Source organism: Haemaphysalis longicornis, unplaced genomic scaffold (genome assembly GCF_048455015.1).
Source record: "Haemaphysalis longicornis isolate Haplotype H1 unplaced genomic scaffold, Haemaphysalis longicornis Haplotype H1 scaffold_4, whole genome shotgun sequence".
In the NCBI taxonomy this organism is placed as follows: Eukaryota; Metazoa; Arthropoda; class Arachnida; order Ixodida; family Ixodidae; genus Haemaphysalis; species Haemaphysalis longicornis.
The window spans coordinates 50,634,471-50,654,258 of record NW_027526361.1 but is presented as its reverse complement, the minus strand read 5'-3'; positions in this window follow the sequence as shown (position 1 = coordinate 50,654,258).

The window sequence follows — 19,788 nt, the reverse complement described above, 5'->3', positions numbered from 1 at the left end:
TCATCGGGCTACCTGTGGTTAGTCGGGGACTGAAATTAACCGAGCGCCATTGTTTCCGACTGCGCGCAGGGAACGCATCACCAAACTCTTCCTGTACATGCGTTTGTTGAGAATAGCCGTAACCTCCACGTATACAGGGCACCGTCGATACCAAGCTGGCCGAAAACTTCACCAAAAGGCAGGTAATACTCTTAAGTTGTACGAAACAATCAGACGTCAGAAAGCAGATGAGCTGCCATTACTTTCGGCGATAAATGCGCAGTTTTCTCGTTTTTTTTAAACAGCGCATTACTTCCGTATGCGTTACAAACGTAGATGAAGTGTACCTGTGTATGTAGTTCTGCTTATGTCGTATGTAGTTCTGCTTTCAAAACAAAGCAAAAAAAAAAAGACAAACGAGGTCACCTAAGCAGTTTTTGGGTTGTGAATGCGAAAGCATGAATGTTCAGCTGAACGCTTGGTACGCTTTGTCTCGTCTTTGGTCGTCGAAAGGCTTTGCAATCTCGCCGTTGGAGGTGCTTTAGCTTGCAATCCGCCTTTATGCTTTCGAATGGCTTCGATCCGTCTCCGACGCGTTGCGCCGCTGCTAGTTAATGCGGCAGTGTAATGGGAGTGTCGGCGACGATGGTGAATTTCTCTACTTCTTCTTCCCCTCCCTTCACTTGAGGTTATATCCGCGGGCACGAATACCTGTCGCTGCTGCTGAATTTAGGCTGGCCCTGTAAAACGCTTTGTGAAGGCCCGTTTTTCTATCGAAGACCCCGATACCGAACACGGAACGGCGATACCGAAAACAAAACCCCGATAGCGAACTCCACGTACAAACCCAGCAAACACCTGGGAACGTCCCTATGACCTTCAAACAAGCGCCTCGTGCATTGAAGGTCAAGCAAGCGCCTCGTGCGGTTTCGCGACTTCAGCGGAAGCGCCACCGACCACGCTTCGGCCGCCGACCAAACCAATTCGAGGCGCCGATGGTTTCCTCAGTTGAAGTGGCTAATCGCTTGTTCATTTCAAGGGGACGGGTGCGGAGAGGGGGATAGGGGAAAGATTTTGGGCACGTGCCATCAGAAACTGATACACGAAGACGCTGGCTGCATCAAAGTTCAGTGCGCGTTCGCGCCAACAGCGGAACTGCGCCAATCTTCGCCTGTGTTTTGTCTTGGTGTGCAATTGTGTGCGTGTTCACTGCGCGCTCTAGCCAAAAAAACTGAGTTTTAGCTCAACAAATTTTGTTCAACCACATTCAACCACGGCAAAATTTATAACAACGGTTACATGTATGCCTTGTGTCCAAGACGCAATACTCCATCTTAGGAATGACCACCGCACACGCTCGGGAAAAGGAGGAGTGAACTTTATTTGAACTAGGCCATACTAGTATTCCTTGTTGCTCGTCTCCGGGTCATGCAAGGACTCCTCTCACTGGTGTGCGCCTGGCTCGCGTTTGAGCTATTCGTAAGGTTTTAAACCCAAACAAACAAACAATAAAAAAAAAGTACGTTACATGAGCGCGCGGCTCACTATTTAACAAGGCGGCCCACGCCGTCGCGGTGACGGATCATCAGGGCAACCAAATCACATCCGCTACCATCCTCACGCTCGGAAGAAATAAAATTTCCTCATATCTTTCGTTTAAATTCTATGTCACCTTAATGTCGTGCGCTAAAATCTTGGCGGGTCATCCGCCAATACAGAGTGGAATGGTGGTGGTGGAAAAACGTTTTTATTTGAGCGGACAAAAATAAATAAACGAAAGGTGGGTGGTCTCTTCTCAGTTCAGAAAGACGCGAGCGACTGCTGCTGCTCTAACCCTGGAGATCAGGTATTCCTGAGTCCCGAGCTGAGAGCTGGTGAGCCCGCACTCCCACTGCTCCGGGGTGGGGGAATGGAGGGCGTTCGGGTGGTCGGCGCATGCCCATACGAGATGGTAAGTAAGTCGTATTGGGTAGAGGGGGGGGGGGGGGGGGTATGTGATGAAGAATAGGGGTGTTAAAATATGTTTGCGTCTGGAGTCTGCGCCATATTCGGGCGTCGCCCACCCCATCATCCCTCCCTCAACGCCGGCGAATAAGAGTGGAATGGGTTCTAATATTTACAGCATATGTTTACCTCCCCCCCCCCCCCCCCCCCCCCCCCCTACTAGTTTTCATTCCGGTAAAGTCGCGTTACTCGGCGCCGCTCCGGCGTCCCTTTTCGCCTCCGCCAACCCCTCTTTCACAACTTTTATTTACCGGTGTGTTTTACGTTTAAGCACGCGCACATAAGCGGTTGCCGGTTTATCCGTGCACGTGCAAGGAGTACGGGGAGAAGGGGGGTGGGCGTGCACGCGAAGCTATAGGTTTTATGGCTGCACTGATGACATGTCCGTTGTGCTGGCGGGAGGCTTACACGTGGTCGTCAAACAGCCGAATGCGACCTGGTTGATGTCTTCCCTGGTCGAGCGGGTTGGGTTGTGTATTACACCGACAATAAGATGCCTATGACGCGGGAGGGATAAAGACAGCCCCGTCCGCTAGAATAAAGCTCGAGTCCTTCCAAGTTTCATTCAGCTGAATTGCTAGGAAGTATGCCCGATAGCAAATTACAGATGAACGTGGTTTCTTTCGTTCCCTCCGTCGACTGCGTCCAGATTCGCAGGTCATCCATGCATCTTGACAGAATGCCAGGACATTAATTTTTGTAGCTCAAGCTCGCGCCGTAGAATGAACGCCTCATGCAATAAAACGCCTCCGAAGGCGCCGTTTTACAATGAAGCTGTATATCTCCAATCCCCCCAGTTCTCGCTCCCGTGTAAATATAAAAAGGACCTTAGGACCTCCATATTTTGATATATGCCATAGTGCCCCTAAGAAAGGCTTCACAGCAATGAACTTGTGTTTGTAAGTAAAGCAGAGTTTAAGTATATCGGTGTGAGCCTTGGGTTTTGTAATGTGGCTTTCCCAGACTGGCTGTTGCGCCGTTAAGCGCGGCCATCTACGGATGGAGCATAATTACAGCTCCACTCCTCTCCACAGCCGCCCCCTCTTTCCCAAGCCGTATATAGTAACCAGGCTTCACGCGCTCACCGTTAACATACCTGACCTGCCGGGGTGGAATTTCAATGTGAACGTCTCACGGCCAGAGGCGACTTGACTGCTGTCTTCCGTGGTCGAGCAGTTTGGGGTGGGGTGTTACACACACAGTAGGATGCCTACGACGCAGGAGGGAAACAGAGAGCGCCATGTTTTCCCTTAGAGTAATACTGTAGTTCTAGTTCTTTCAGGATTGATACAGCGAAATCGCTAGAAAGTGTTATCAATCGCAAATTACAAACAATCGGGTTTTGTTTTGTGCGCTCCTTGCACTGCGCCCGTCTTCAATGGTCATTCTTCTTCACAGAGTGGAAGGGCAGAGAGAGAGAGAGAGAGAGAGAGAGAGAGAGAGAGATTATTGAAAAGGAGAAGAGGTCGGCCTGAGAAATTGCTTTTGGGCCTGCTACTTCCTTCTGGGGGGAGGGTACTGGGAACAAAAAGAGAAAGGAATGAATATGGGAGATATGGGAAATGGCAATGAAAGCGACCAATGAACCATGTACAAGCAGTAAAACCAATAAACGTCTCACATACAGCGGGGCGCTGAATCAGGTGACTACAGTTCACTTTGCAGCACATGACTATCGTCAATGAAAAAGAAAAAAAAAACTACTCAGACATTACACCGATTTTTTTAGTGGCCCATTGAGCCGCTTTTTCGCTTAATTGCCCACTTAAGGCTTTCACATTAAAAACTACCCTAAGTTATAGGTTGTATTCACTGGCGAGGCACGCATGCGGGCAACCGTGTGGGTGCGCCGTCACTGGTTACGTCGGGCTCCGCAGGATGGCGGTAATTGTCCGTACTAAGCACATGATTTGTGTTGGACGTTCCAAACTCCACCCAACCAAACGCAAAGAAATGTCTCAAGTACAATGTGAGTTTGATTAATAACATCTCTGTTGACACCGCCGTTGAGAATCGGGTTGAAACGGAGCAGACGACGCGCGCCGGTGTTTTTTTTTTTCAGCGTGCGGGCGCAGGGGCACAAGCCCCGCGCCATGCCCATGGCGCAGCGGCCATGTCCATGGCCGTATCCAGTGTTGCGAAGCGAAGAAATTGACAGCTAAATTTTTAAATGAATACCACCTATAGCTTTGTGGAGCTGCAAGTATAACGCGGCTATTGTATTCCGTATGCCAGTTTGCAGCGTGAGCGTGGTTTTCTACCCCGGTCTGTTTCCGACTAACGCAAACAGTGACGTACACATGCAGGAGGGTTAACCAGTGGCAGATCTTTTTAGGCTATAGACGCGGTGAGGGAGGTTGCCTTCCTTGCCGACCCCCTTCTCACCTAGCACGGTCAAGCCTGCAGAGTGTACGGCCTGTATATGGAACGCCCCTAGTCCACTTCATTGAAATCCCTTTTTCAAAAAAAAAAGAAACACTACTACGAATTTACCTCTGCGTGAAGGTCAGGACTCACCAGTGACCTCAAGCAGAAAGTCTAAGTGCTACGACGATGAGGTGGGTGGTGTGTTGCCGTATGAGAGATTGTAAGAACGCCTAGTATTGAAACAAACTGCGCCAGGAAAGGCGACTATTCCCATTACTGAAAACGGGGCGTGATACGATTTTTTTACTGGTAAAAAAGGGAAAACCGAAAAAAAAAAAGGAAAACAAGCCCAGATGAGAAGCGTGCTCCTGCGCTATAACGACGAACACGTTTTAAGAAACGAGCTCGGAGAAGGCGTGCGAGTAAATGGCCTTTTTTTTTGGAATTCGGTCGCAGGTAGACCTACAAAAGAATAAAAAAGGTGGTATGAAAGCCGCAAAAAAAAAAAAGAAAAAGAAAGATGTGGAAGGGCCCTCCAGCCAGTGCTGTGCTTTTGAAACACCGCTGGGCCGCGATGCTCGAAGCCGCCGTGTTCGCGTGGCCATGAAGAGCGCGCTGCTCGCCGCCAGCGGCCAAACATTTTCAATCCCGGCAAAAGGCCTCGGTAGACGTCCCTGCGGTGTATTTTGTTTTTCAACTTGATTTCACGTGTTATTCTCTACTTATTCCTGAAATCTTGGTTGGGTGCATACACTTGAGTGTACCCGTGCGTGCGAAATCGCGAAGGAACCTATATATATATATATATATATATATATATATATATATATATATATATATATATATATATATATATATATATATATATATATATATATATATATATATATATATATATATATATATATATATATATATATATATATATATATATATATATATATATATATATAGTTGTATGACGTAAAAACACCAACTAAAGGTAAGACGCGATAAAGGACAGGGTGCCCATACACACGCGTTTCTCGATGTTTAGCTGATTGAACAAAGCGGGGCTAGAACCCTGCGACAAGTAAAAAAAAGCAGAAAAAAACGGTTTCAGTAAGAAATCAAGCGAGGAAAAATGTAACAAAAAATTCTCACATCTTGTATCGACTCAGGCGACGCAGCAATGCGCAAGGCGAAGAGATACTTGTAGGAACCAGGGCATCTCTAAAAAAAAAAAGAAAGAAAAAGGCGATCGTTTTTATCTCTTCCTCTCTTTATTTCACGGCGCGTCCCTCCTCCCGGGCTGCTTTCCAGAGCGGCCTGGGACGGTGTTGGGCAGATAATAGCCGGCTGCTCGGATCAAAGGGGGGCACGCCTCGGTCAACCCTTGAAGGAGCCGTACACGTCGATGGAGCTAGTGGCCTCCCTCCCGATCGAGGACTTATAGGGACGCCCGGATGGGATGCGGGGAGCTTAGGTGGACGGCACGGGGCTTACGCTGACGTTGAAATGGCGCCGCCCGGAACACCGTGGCGGGCTCGATACATCGGCTTTGCGTCGGGGAATCCCCGCAAAACCGGATTACGTGAGCGATGATCTTGTCCCTCGCAGGAGTTTTAATCCCCGTCAAGGTAAACACTTGACCTCCCCACAATCCAAGCCTGCAGCGGAAGTGTGTGCTCTGCGGCTTAAGGCAGAAGAGGCGTGCAACGCAAGGGTCGACAAATTAGGGCACGCGCATAGGTAACCTATAGAAGAGCTTATATCGACGTTTTTCTTTGTTTCTACGCTTGGGCTGTGAGTGACAGCGAATTAGGTCTTTTATGGTAATCTATTGGAAGGCGATTAGCAGGACTAGAAGTTACAGCAAGAAATACACAAAATTTACGCTGTTTCTCAGGGGTGGGCACAGTGGGCTGCTTTAGCTGTGCAAAAGCAAGGCTTAATTTAATAATAAGTGTCAAAACTGAAGCTGATTTAGTTACTCTTCTTTCTGCAAAATGTTGCCATCGTTGTTTTTTTCCTCTGTCGTGAGTATGTGTGGGCACACAGTGCACTGAGTACCAAAATATGTTCAGCATCTGTATTTGAAAGACGATAGTCTTTCTCGGGCTACTTTAACCCGAAAAGTTTGGTTTGTCTGTCTGTCTGTCTGTTTATCCATCCGACCGAAAGTTAAACGAATTGTTGAACAAATTTATATGGGCAAAACCTTTTCGAACCACTAAATCTGAAAACAATACTTGATGCTTACCGAAATGGTTGAGCAAAAATAAAACATCACGCACATTTGAGGCAGAACACCAATACACAAGTGGTATTCGCAGTGTTCCTTTATCTCAAAATAAATGGGGCCTTGATATTTGCGACAGCAAATTAAAAAAAAAGAGCTTTGAAAACAATATTTCGAACCAAAAATACGAAAAGGGCTCGTGGACGTCGTGGAGGTGTTCCGAATTCAACAGAAACGAAAGCTTTCAGTAGATCTCTCAAGCCGTGGAACGGGGAAAAATTGAGCTGATTTTAGCGAACCTCTGTGTTTATTCGAGAGGAGCGAAAAGGGAGGGGAAGAGCGTGATAGGCTGGCGGGAAATAATAAAAAAAAAAACGTTTACGTTGCACGGGCGGCAGACATTTGCAGCAAAGTGAGCAGCTACGTTTTGTGTAGCACTGATGAGACAACGACAGAACACAAAAGCTAGTAACTCTTCAAGAGCTAACAACTCAAGGCAGGCAGTCATAAGATATCGATGAAAAAAGAAAAAAAAATGCGGATTTGGCGGAAGTAACATCTTTAATCATTATGACGGCGTAAGTGGAGGTAACTGGTCGGAAAGCATTTTGACAAACCAAAAAATAGGAAAATACAAGAAAATTTTACTAATGATCTCACAAAATAAAAAATCCCGCCCATCTCCACTAACGTGAAACCAGGGGAGGGGTGGAGTATGCAGTGTATAAGTGTATTCATGGCGCCTTGGTGTTTTTGCCAACGGAGATGAAACTGTTGGGGGTAGAGGTACACAGCTTTGCTGTAAAAGTATCTTGTCTTTGAAGCACGAGCCTCTCTAGCGCGAGGCGTAAACGAGTGTCCCGCTGTTCTAGGGCGCAGCACTTTAGCGACCGTCTCCGAATCAGCACCACGCTCCCGGGGATTCGCGGCAAGCGGTCAACACTAACCCAGTCTATTCATCAGGAGGTTGCTGCCCTGCTGATGGACTAGACGGCCGGCCTCCTGCAGCTCCACACAGGCGGCTCCGTGCAACCGTCCATGGGAAGAGCTGGAGTCGCCTGCACGGCAATGGAGCTTGGCACCAGTCGTGTGTGCTGCCTGCCCTTCCCCGCCTTCTCCACCAACGCCGAGCTGGCCGGGCTGCACCTTGCTGCAAACCTGTTCCTGGAGAAGGCCAACCAGATTCAGGGGGGCGTCATCTTCACCGAATCCCGGCCCGCTCTCTTGCGACTGCGAGGGGAGGACCAGCCATCGAGCTCCAGCGGCTACGTGGAGCGGTCGCTGGCGGCGAAGCTTCACCTGGTGGAGTTCCGCGGTTGTGACCTGCGGCTCCACTGGTTGCCATCGCATGTTGGAATCACCGGTAACAATTGGCTGACACCCTGGCCAGAAGTGCTGCTCGCCAGGATGGGGTCCCTGCCTCCAGCGACCTGAGGCCTTCAACGCCGCACAACCCATCCTGGCGCGAAAGGTGGAGTCGATGCGACCGGACCCCAGAGTCATCAGTAGCCAAGCTCCACACGTCCTGCCTGGCCGCATCAGCAGGGACACCCTCTCCATACTCCTCCGCATGCGGCTCGATTGCTGCAACGCTTGCATCGCTTGCACCGACAAGGCCGCCGGTCGTCGCCCACAAGCGCTGACTGCCCAGAACCCGAGAGCACCTGCTCTGCTCTTGCCGCCAGCACGATGTCCCGCGAGCAAAGCATCGGGCAGCACTCCAGCTTCTCGGGCTGCCCAGCCACACCCTGATGGACCTGCATTTTCTGACGGGCCCAACTCCATCCGGCGGGAAGCATTCAGACTTCCTTGAGGAGACCAACCTCATACAACGGCTGTAGCCCAATGCCTGCCGGCCAGCCTTACGCACTCCTGCTTTCTTTTTTTCTCTCTCTCCATCTTTCTCTGTCTCCATTTGTTCTCACCTATTTCCTTTCATTCCCCTTCTCCCCTTCCCCCAGACGTGGTTGTATGCTGGTAAACTCCCAAATGAGTTCAAAATATCCCGAGTCCACTTCTTTTCCACTTTCCACATCAATAAAGCACTCACTCACTCACTCACTCACTGGGCTGAGCCGGTTGTCGGCGTAACCGAGGGAACGATGGCCTGGACCGACGAGTGAAAGAAGAAGCGAACGATGAAAGAAAGCAAAGGAGGAGAGTGTCACGAAATTGGGAGGGGAGGGTGGTTCGCCGTTGCGGAACGAGCCAGTGCTCTCCGAAAGTATGCGGTGGGGGTGGGGAGGGGTCAGTATGCTGTACCGGTGCTCGACGGCGCGACGCTGGGGCGAAAACGCGAGGGGGGCTTGCGCGTGACTATGATGTGCGTTCGCTTAAGACGTAGTTCACGGTCCCTTCCTGAGACGCACTTCGCGCCGCCGCTGCAGAGGCTCACCAAGCTGCCATCTAGAGAACCCACGAGTGAGTGCTGCCTCAGCGCACTGCTGCTACGCCCCAATATCGCATTAGGGAGTATCGTAATCGCCAGCCATTTTTTTAAATACGCGTTACGAAGCGCTCCAGCGCGAGGCGTAAACGAGTTTCCCGGTGTTTTATTGCCGTGACTACGTGAGACAAACGACGATTACGACGACGACGACGACAGGAGACGCCAACAGCCCCAGCTCTTAAAGGGGGCCTGAGATGGATTTCAAAGTGTTTTTGTTTGTGTCAGAAATCTACTCTATAATTCTTGTAGAAACAAGTCCAAAAATAGTAATCATATTCGCTCACGCTAACAAAAGTTATTACCCCGACGAGACAGAACTATTTGTTGGCTCGGCGGCTTGCGATGACGACATAGTCCGACCTAGTCCGAGGCGAAGCACTCATTTCGTGGTTGGCCGCCGGAATGTCCGCGATTTTTGACGGCGGCGGTTTGGTTTAGAGCGTCGTCGTTACCATGGTTACTTCAGCGAGTGGGTCGCACATGAGACGACGACGTCCTTTTTTTTTTTTAAGCTACGTTTTCAGTCTTTACGGACTTTGAGCAGGAGATACTGGTGATTGCGGAAGTCGACCTTGCATGCGCGAGAGTTTCCGTGAACGATAACTTATTTTTGCCGTCGCTACATAGCGATACAGAGGCTAGAATTTCTACCGACTGTAGTAGCGAGCCCCCTGCGCCGGCGAAATGTACGCTCGCGTTTTGATTAGATTACCGGAAAGTTCCGAGTGAACGCCCTCCCCCGAAACATCGCCCACCCCCTTTTACGGGTGAAATATTCAATTTACTGAAAGACGCGCGCCCACCCCGTAAAATCCATGGCTATAGCGCCGATGAGTGAACAAAACAAACCCGAATCATCTCTTCATGTGTAGATGCGGTCACTTATTCGTCCTTTCCGCGCTTGACCCGAAATTTCGCCCATCTCGTATTTTTCACTTGATATCACTGTACTTAAATTTGGGTGGGCGTTCTTCCGGAACTTTACGGCACAGCAAATGCGCTGTGCTCTGCGCTTCATGCAAGCAATCTTAGTTGATGTTGTTTACTACATTCTTGCTAAATGATGATCAGGAGCACGATAAATGACAATTTTTTTTAGAATGAGCGAGCAAAATTTCCGCCCCTACTCCAGCTTCCCACGCTTCCAATGGTTCAGATGCCTTTATGAACTAGCATAGCTCTTTTATGCTTTCAAAATCGTCTTGGGCAAGGTAATATAGGTAACTGCGGAATCATTACAATATATCTTACTCATTTTATATCGAAATATTTAGCGGTGGCGTGAATTCTGGTTAATGCAATACTTGGTCCTAATTCTTCCCACTAGATGGCGGCGTCAACGTCATGTTTTCGATTTTTTAAGCTCTACAGTAGAAGTATACGGCTCTTTTAAAAAAAAATATTGTATTGTGAGAGTTCAATCTAAGAAGTCTAAGATTCAAGCCATTTCAAGCGTAAGCGAACAGTTCTGGGCAACCATGGAGCAATTGCTTTGCGACAAATTCGCCAGAGCCAGATGTCGCTACTCGGCAGAGCCGGTAGGCCGGAATGCAGAAACCGCAGAGTGCAATCCTTTCGTTTTCAGCGGCAAACGGCTACTCTTGCTTCATTTAACACGGTAAACGGTAAAGCGCGCTAAGGACACTAGGCAACAGGTTCATTCAGAAGGCCGGTGCAGCAAACCACACTTTCCTGCGATCATGACTTGATGGGAAGCAATGAAATGAAACTCTTTGGCAGTTGTCGTTACGGGATGAGCATGCTCTTGCCCTTGTCGCGACCGCCGCAGAGAATCAGCTGCGACAGCGTTTGGGCTTGAACTGATTTTAAGTGCGAATGCACTTTATAAGCGACCCCAAACCATCCACCGCCGGCGTCGGCGTCCGCAGTGCTCCTCTATATTTAAGAAAGAAACAGCATCCGGCGCCAGGTTTCGATCCGAGGACTTTGCGGCCGCAGCGCGACGCTCTACCGACCAAGCCACGGACGCGACGCTGATATCAGTGTTAGTGACGGCCTTATATCTTTAACGCATTCAAACTACGTCGTCAGCGGCGTGCGTTGGCGACTCAGCGGCGTTATAACGGCTTGATAACTGCGTGGTGTACACGTGATACTACAAACCCGATGGAAAAGATGGAAGAGAAGGCGGCGAGGCGGTGGGGTGCGGGGGCCGAGCGCAAGCGCCGCAAGCGGGCCGACAACCGTGCATTCGCACTTTCACATTCTCCCCCTCGGGGAAATGCGGGGGGAATTTATTCAGCCCGCGTGAGCGCACTTGAGCGTGCGCCTCGTGATCACGAGCAGTGGCCGGCGTCGTCCAAGCGCTGCGTGCGGAGCTCCTCCTTCGTCGGAGGCACGTGCTGACGCGTTCCACTTTGGGAAAGCTTCGCATGCGCTCCGTCATTTTTCACTGATTTCACTGGTTAATTGACCCGCAGCTTTATGAAAGGGCATCGACTAGATGTATGAAGTTGCATGGAGCACCGGAAACCCGAATTCCGAGGTAGGGGGACCATTTTTTCGGAAATTTGAGGACTTTTTTGTGCCCGCGAGCCGCTAGGCCTAACGACAACTTCGGCCCCGGCCGAGGGAAGCGGTAGGCCTAGGCCGAGCACCGGCGACGCCGAAAGCCGATCACCGATTCATCGGTTGCTACGCAAGCGCGCAACGACCCAAGATGTCTACCGCTATGCGAGTAGAAGTGGATGGCGTAGAAATTTCGCCGGATCAGTTCACTAGAGCGCAGGGGTGGAAAACCGCTGGCGAAAAAGTGAAGCAAGGCGGCGTAGGATTGCTAAGCCTAACGCCCGTACTCCAAGTGAGCCAAGATGGCGCCAAGGCCCCGACTGACGTCAACGGTCGGGGCAACGACCTCGGTGGCGCCACCGGCAACGATCTACGTCAGCAGAGGACGAAGAAACGAATAAACAAGGGCAAGCTGCTGAAGGGCGCGCGCATGCCAGACCTGCCGCGCGCAGATATGAAGATTGTCATGCGGCCACGAGGCGGGCTCCGCGTAAGCGAGGTGGCCCGCGTGGAAATAAGCCGAGCTGTAACGGCGGCGGCGCAAGTCGACGCAATTGCTGCTAGAGAAGATGTGATATGCCTAAACCACCAACAGAACATCATAGTCGTGAGTACCTCGAAGAGGGAGCACGCCGACAGATACGCCATGGTGGAGCGAATCGATATTCGAGGAACGTCCCACGAAGTCAGCGCGTACGAGTCGGCCCCTTACGGAACAGTGAAAGGAGTAATACGGGGCATCCCACTGGAGGACACCGCCCAAGAAATACAAGATTTAGTCGTGCACAAGCACAATCCCACGGCGTTGCAGGCGAACCGCATCGGCAAGACCAGGTCGGTGGTGATCGCCTTCGAGGGACACAAAGTGCCCAACTACGTCCGGTATGGGAACCTGCTAATTGAGTGCACCCTGCACAGGAAGCAGATTGACGTGTGCTACGCATGCGGCCGAGTGGGGCACAGGATGGACGTGTGCCCAAATCCTCAAGACAAGATTTGCCGGGGCTGCGGTGTCGCCAACCCCGGAGAAGACCACAAGTGCGTACCCAAGTGTGGCCTGTGCGGGGGGAAGCATCTCACCGCCGACAAGGCTTGCAAGGCAAGATTCAAAACGCCTTACGTCGTCCGTCGACGGCGCTGGGAACGGCGCCGGGCGGAAGAAGACAACGAGGACAAAAAGCAAGGCAAAAGAGGTCCTACAGGGCGACCCCAACGTAGCGCCTCTTCGCAACGGGGCCGGTCCCAGACGCCGGTCCGCAACAGCAACGGCGGCGGCCGCCAGAGCCGCTCTCGATCGAAGTCACGATCCAGGGGCGGCGGCGGCGGCGGCGGCAACCGCCGCCGGGAAACGGCGGGTCGAGGTTCGAGCGGAAGATCCAGGTCCCGGAACAAGTCCCGTTCGAGATCCAGGGCCGGTTCGAGATCCAGGGCCGGATCGAGACTCCGGGCCGAGTCTACCGGACGACGAGGGACAACCGCCGAGAAAAAGGTGGGCTGGACCGGCAGGTCTTCTGTCGCTCGGGTTAGCGAAACCGAATTCCCGCCCCTCACCCCTTCCCAACCCCTTAACCTAAGAGCTAGCCCGCAACGGGATTGCAATGAAGTAAAAGAGCTCAAGAAAATCATAGAGCGGCAGAACGCTCAGATACAAGAGCAGAACGCCCAAATTAGGGCCTCAATGGGCAAAATCGATGCGCTAGCTAGCGGCAGCTCAGCAAACGCGAGACCCCAGGGCGATAACAACACGGTGGAGAACGCCGGAGGAATGCGCAAGGTGCCGCGGAGGGACCCCCCGTCGCCCCGCTTAGGGCGGGATGCGGGGGTGGCACGGCCGGCGCAACAAGCGCCGAGCAACCAAGAAGCAATGGACTCCGAAGAAAGCACCGTCAACCGCGAGACGGCGACAGCGGCGGAGCAGATTCCAAAGGGAGGAGAGCTTGCAGCAATCCTAACGGCCATCACCCAAATCAACGAGAAACTGAGCGCGATAGACGCCAGATTCGAGGCCCTCGAAGGCCAAGTGCGGACGCTGTCGATCAAACACGAACGGCTAGCGACCAAAGTAGCAACCCTTACCGCAAGGAACCGCTTCGCGTCCCTGAAGAAAGAACGGGCGGAAAAAATCAAGGCATCGATCGCGTGTAGGCGCGGCCGCCTAGAAACATCCGAAGAAGATGAAGCAGGGACCAAATAAGAAAAAGAAGACCAACGGGGGGGACGTTACAGTAATTTATCAATGGAACTGCCGGGGGATCCGCAACAAGGAGGCGGAACTGTTACTCCACATTGACGGGCTCGAACACAAGCCCGATGTAATAGCACTACAAGAAACGAACAGCAAGCCCAGACTCCCGGGATACGTGACGTACACGGACCCGACGGAGGAAGGGACAGCGGTGCTCGTCCGCAGCAACGTGGCGGCTACTCAACACGTCACGGCGCAGGGCGGATGCGAGCACACGCTCGTCGAGATTCACGCAAGAACAATTGGCAACACGGGAAATCTATACGTCATGAGCGCGTACTGCCGCCCGTCACAGAGTCAGTACGACTTTGATCGAGTAGTGAGCCAGGCGAAAAGGTTGGCGGGGAGCAGGCCGCTCCTGATCCTCGGCGACTTCAACGCCCCTCACACAACGTGGGGGTACAAGTACCAATCGAAGAGGGGAAAAGCTCTAGCCAACACCATGGAGGACCATGAGATGGCCCTGTTAAACGAGCCAGACGTGGCCACCAGAAGGGGCAACAGTGCCAATAGGGACACAACTCCGGATCTGTCATGGCTATCGGGGGCACTGGACGTGTCCTGGAGAAACGAAGACGTGGACCTGGGCTCCGACCACAGCGTAATCGGCATTACCATCAAAGGACCCCAATACCGCGCCATGCTGGGGACGGCACGCGTAACGGACTGGGACAAGATGCGGAAATACACTCACGAAATCGAAGAGGCTTCGGAGAACGATAAAAAAGGCGACCGAAAGCAAACGTACGCCGAATGGGCGAGGGATCAGAAAAAGGCCCTCGAGAAATTCACGCAAGAAATAACGACGACGGCGCAGACACCTTTCGTGGACGCCAGGCTGGCTCACATGTGGGCTGCCCGGCACTCGCTAACGCGAAGGTGGAAGCGCCAGCGTCACAACAAGAAGCTGGTCAAACGTATCGCGGTCCTTAACAAACAGATCGCCGAATACGCAGCCAAGCTATGCCAAGAGAACTGGCTGAGCACTTGCGATGGCTTGCAGGGTAAGCTATCGGCACGGAAGACGTGGTGCTTACTCAGGCACCTAATCGACCCGATGAGCAGCAAGACCGCAACCAACCGCAACCTCACCAAGATCCTCAACACGTACAAGGGAGACGGCCGCAGGCTACTGGAAGACCTGAAGGCAAAATACCTCAAGACCGAGCGAGGCCAGTACCCGACGCCCGAGAGGTACGGAGGCCCTGAAAACGAAGAGATGGACAGACCGTTCACCATGACGGAACTCTGGTCGGCCATTGACGACAGCAACAGAAAGAGCGCCCCCGGCAGGGACGCGATCACGTACAAGTTGCTTGGAAACATGAGTGAAGCGGCGGCCCGCGGCCTCCTGGGGCACATCAACGAAACCTGGCAGAGCTCGCAGCTGCCGAAAGAATGGAAAGAGGCAGAGGTTCGATTCATCCCGAAACCCGGAAAAGCGCTGACGATTGACAACATGCGGCCCATCTCCCTTACGTCGTGCGTGGGGAAGGTGATGGAACGTATGGTCCTTCGCAGACTTCAAAAACACTTGGAAGAAACAAACCAAATGCCCGAGACCATGTATGGGTTCAGACAACACCTTGGCACCCAGGACGTCCTGATCCAACTGCAAGAACTCGTCGTCAAGAAGGCGACGGGGAACGCGGCGCGGGGGATACTCGCCCTAGACCTAAAAGGGGCCTTCGACAACGTGTCTCACGCGAGCGTGCTCCAAAATCTCAACGAAACGGGATGCGGTCGGAAGACCTTCGGCTACATCAAGGACTTCTTAAGGAGAAGAACCGCGACCATCAGGATAGGGGAAGAGAAGTCGGAACCCGTCGAGCTCGGCGAGATAGGCACCCCTCAGGGGTCAGTCTTGTCGCCCCTGCTCTTTAATCTGGCCCTCCTGCCCCTGCCCAGTCTACTCAAACAAATCGAAGGCGTGGACCACGCGCTGTACGCCGACGATATTACGGTGTGGACGAACCGATCCGGGTCCGATGCCTGGGCGGAGGAAGTCTTGCAGAGGGCGGCAACTACCGTGCACGAATATGCAAAGACCTGCGGGCTGAGCTGCGCTCCCCAGAAATCGGAGCTGCTCATGGTTCAGCCGGGACGACCCAAGAAGGAACTGCCGCCGAACGTGACCATCACCATTGACGGCACAGCCATTAAACCGGCGCAACAGATCAGAATCCTGGGTCTGCTGCTGCAAAGCGACGGACGAGCGTCCGCGGCCGTCACAAAGATCAAGACCACCTCGGAGCAGATATTAAGCATGATCCGAAGGGTCTCTAACCGTAACAGAGGCCTGAAGGAAGACGACGCAATGCGCCTAGTGCGGGCATTCGTCGTGTCGAGGGTGACCTACTCTGCCCCGTACCTCCAGCTAACGAAGGCAAACAGAGACACCCTGAACACGATGCTGCGTAAAGCAACCAAGCAGGCAATGGGCCTGCCGATCTACTCGTCCACGCAGAAACTATTGGACATGGGGGCCCACAACACGGTGGAGGAGCTGATCGAGGCTCACCTGTCCAACCAAAGGGTACGGCTAAGCCGAACGGAGCACGGCCAGGTCGTCCTGCGGAAAATAGGATGGCAGATAGAACCACTGCCAACCAAGGCAGCCCTTCCCGAGCAGTGGAAAGAGGCCATTCAAACCAAGCCACTCCCCAGGAACATGCAACCGGGGAAGAACGAAGGGAGGCGGACCGCGCGAGCCAAGGCCCTGGCTCGACAGCTGGAGGAGAACCCTAGAGTACTCTACGCGGACGCCTCGCTCAGAAAACACGACGACCGAGCAACGGCGGTAGCCACGTCCATCGACAAGCTGATCGTTAGCGCGTCGCTGAGGACGACAGACCCAGTCGTTGCGGAAGAAGCAGCCGTGGCACTCGCACTCGTGCAACCGAGCGTGGACACCGTGGTCACAGATTCAAAGTCAGCCTACGGAAGCTTCCGAAGGGGAGTGATCTCTACCACGGCGCGAGCCATTCTCTCCAAGCACAAGCCTCCGGGACGAGCCATCGAGCTCGTGTGGGTACCGGCTCACTCGAAGGTGGAAGGCAACGCCCTCGCCGACCACCACGCCCGAGAACTGTCCATCCGGGCCGAGGACGAGCCGGCTGAGCTACCGCATCCCGTGACCAGCTTTAAAGAGATTACTCAGATGTATAGAAACGCGAGGTGCAAACTTCCCGAACCGCACCCACAGTTAATCAGGCAACAGCAAACGATCCTGCGGCGCATGCAGGCGGGATCGCTAGCGCATCCCGTTCTGTTACATCGAATGTACCCGAGGCAGCACGACACACTCTGCCCTTTCTGCAAAACGGAAAGAGGCACTCTGGCACACATCATAGCCGAGTGCAAAGACCTCAAGAACCCCCCACCACCCTTTCCCCCCAACACCCCCAATCCCCAACCCCCCGAGCGATGGGAGACCTTGTTGTCCAGCCCCGCCCTGCCAACTCAGCTAGCACTGACGGCCAGGGGCCAGGAGTTGCTGGATACATATGGGTCCCGTGAATAGGGAACCACCCCGTCTGGTGCCTGCGCGCACCATCGAATTTTCGAGCTCAGTAAAGTTGATTCTCTCTCTCTCTCCTCCTTCGTCATCGGCGCGGCGCTCCCTTGGCGCGCCGTTCGTTACCACCTCTGAAACAACGTCGAGGCTACGCTCGAAACACAGATGGTGCAAAGAATCTATTCGGGTACAGCGTCCAAGAAAGCAAATGCAAAGAAAACTGATGATACTCTAACACCAGACACGGAGGGCTGAGCGATCACGCTGGCTGCAAGCGTCGTTGCTCCTGCGCTCACTGTATCCTTCCACCGAGAACGGAGGAGCGTCAAGCCCGGTTTGGCCCGTTGTGTAAGTGCTTTACACTCCGGTATAAAACAAATATGTGTGACTATGTAAAAGCACCCACACACAAAATATGTTTTTTGTAGCTTTCTGATGTTTTTACGCTCGTAAAAAATTGATTAAATCAAGAGCGCACAAACACGTCACGATTAGTTCAAGAAATAGCCGTTGCGCTCCGATACCATCGACCCCCCAAAAAACCCCATCTCAGGGGCCCTTTAAGGGCTTCGCCCCTAAAAAAAAAGACAAAACACGATGGACGGAGGCAACGCCAAGACCCTTGTCAACCTTGACAAGGGAGACTTCCGTGAACGTCGCGCCGTTATGGCTCTCGGAAAACTAAGCTCCAGGCTCTGGTCTTACGACCACAGAAATGCCGCCTTGGCAGCAGATACCATCATACTCGCAGAATTGAAAGAAGGCAGCAAGACTGGGCCATGAGGAAGACAGACATTGCGGTGACTTGCGTAGCCAACGCCGAAATGTTTCTCTGACGAAAGATGTCTGGATGTCGGACGGCTTAAAGAAGATATATTATAATGACAAGGGATGAAAGATGTAAAGTTGCATGGCCTTGCACCTAGGTAGCGGCAACGTTACGCTGCTGCGTTTATCTCAAATGTGAAGCTATAAGTGTTCAGGAGGACGGGCTTGCTGCGGAATTTGCATCTGTTTATTGCGTGCAATGGCGCAGCTAACAAAAACGCCGAGAGGTAATTCGGTTTGAGGTGCGACCAAGCGATCTCGTTATCAGTTAATTAAACAAGTAAATATCCGGACACAGCCACGTGTAGAAATATTGCAAAAAAAGAGAATATAGATGTTTCAAATTTATTTATTACATTCGTGCGTACGCTTTGTTTTGCAACCAGCTTTCACTTACACCCCTTTCTGGATCAGGTCACCACATGACATCAGGAAGCAACTCCTCTGTAACGTCCATGAAACACAAATGTCGTCGTAAGCCATGTTCAACCAGACTGCCATCTTAGAGCTGGTTTTCTTACGTCAGGTCACTGCCTAACAAAAAGGTAGGTCTGTTATTTCTTAGCTTATTTCAAATTCGAAATAACTCGTATACGGACGTATACGGTCGAGCAACTTTGTCGACAATTTTATTTTTATGTTTTAGCTCTGCGAAGAGCTTCCACGTGGGTGATTTGCGTCTCCTATACTGCAATAAAGGCTGCTTAGCTGTCGTATTCTTCCTCCAATGAAAATATTGCCCAAAACAGCTTTTATTGTGCCTGTACCCCAAGGGGTGTTTCCACCGTCGATTGCATTTAGGGATATTTCACCCCCACTCCCTGTCTGCTTCGAAGAAGGCCGTTGGCCCGAACAGACACCGCAAGCGGGACGTATATTGTGCACTTTAATTGCTTATAGATAGTTGGGGAACTACATCGTTACGTGGCTGCAGAAGTGATGAGGTGATCCATGGTTGATTGGAAGTGGTCTATTTACAAAGAGATATAATGAACGTATTTACAGAATGTACAGCTGCCGTCACATCCTAACTAATTAGAACAAGGATCTGTGAATATCACATATTAGTTCTCTTACTGGCCTAATGACAGCCATTACCGGTTTACAAGAAACTTTTTCTATTAGGGAGGACTCTTTTAAACGCACACCAAGGCCACCAGGCAGTTCCCGGAAGAAGAAATTCCTGTAAATTTACGAGACCGTGCTCCAATTACTTTTTGCGGCACCTGTACGTGGCGGCCATAAGTTAGCGCGCGTAAGGACAAAGCAACTTCTTCGTCGTACTCATCGTCTTCTGTCTTGAGCCATGGCGGCATAGGACACATTGCCCGCCTATGTGTCCTGTGACATCACTGACGTCGCTTCAGGTCGAGGGCGACGTCGCGGTTGAAGCGACGGCGAGGTGACGATTGTGTTGCGGATGGGAAATGCGATGGAAATGTACGGCAAGGAATCGCTTGCGGCCACGGAGCATGGTGACAGGATTGGTCATGCCTGGTCCGCAGCACGGATGTCTTCAGCGGTGCCAAGCGTCGAAGGTTGTCGAAGCCACATCGGACAAGAGGGTTGGGGACACATCTGCGGTTTGTCTCGTCAAGGCTGGTCTCGCGGGCTAGGGGCACGGAGTGGGGTGTGGTCGCGGTGTGGAG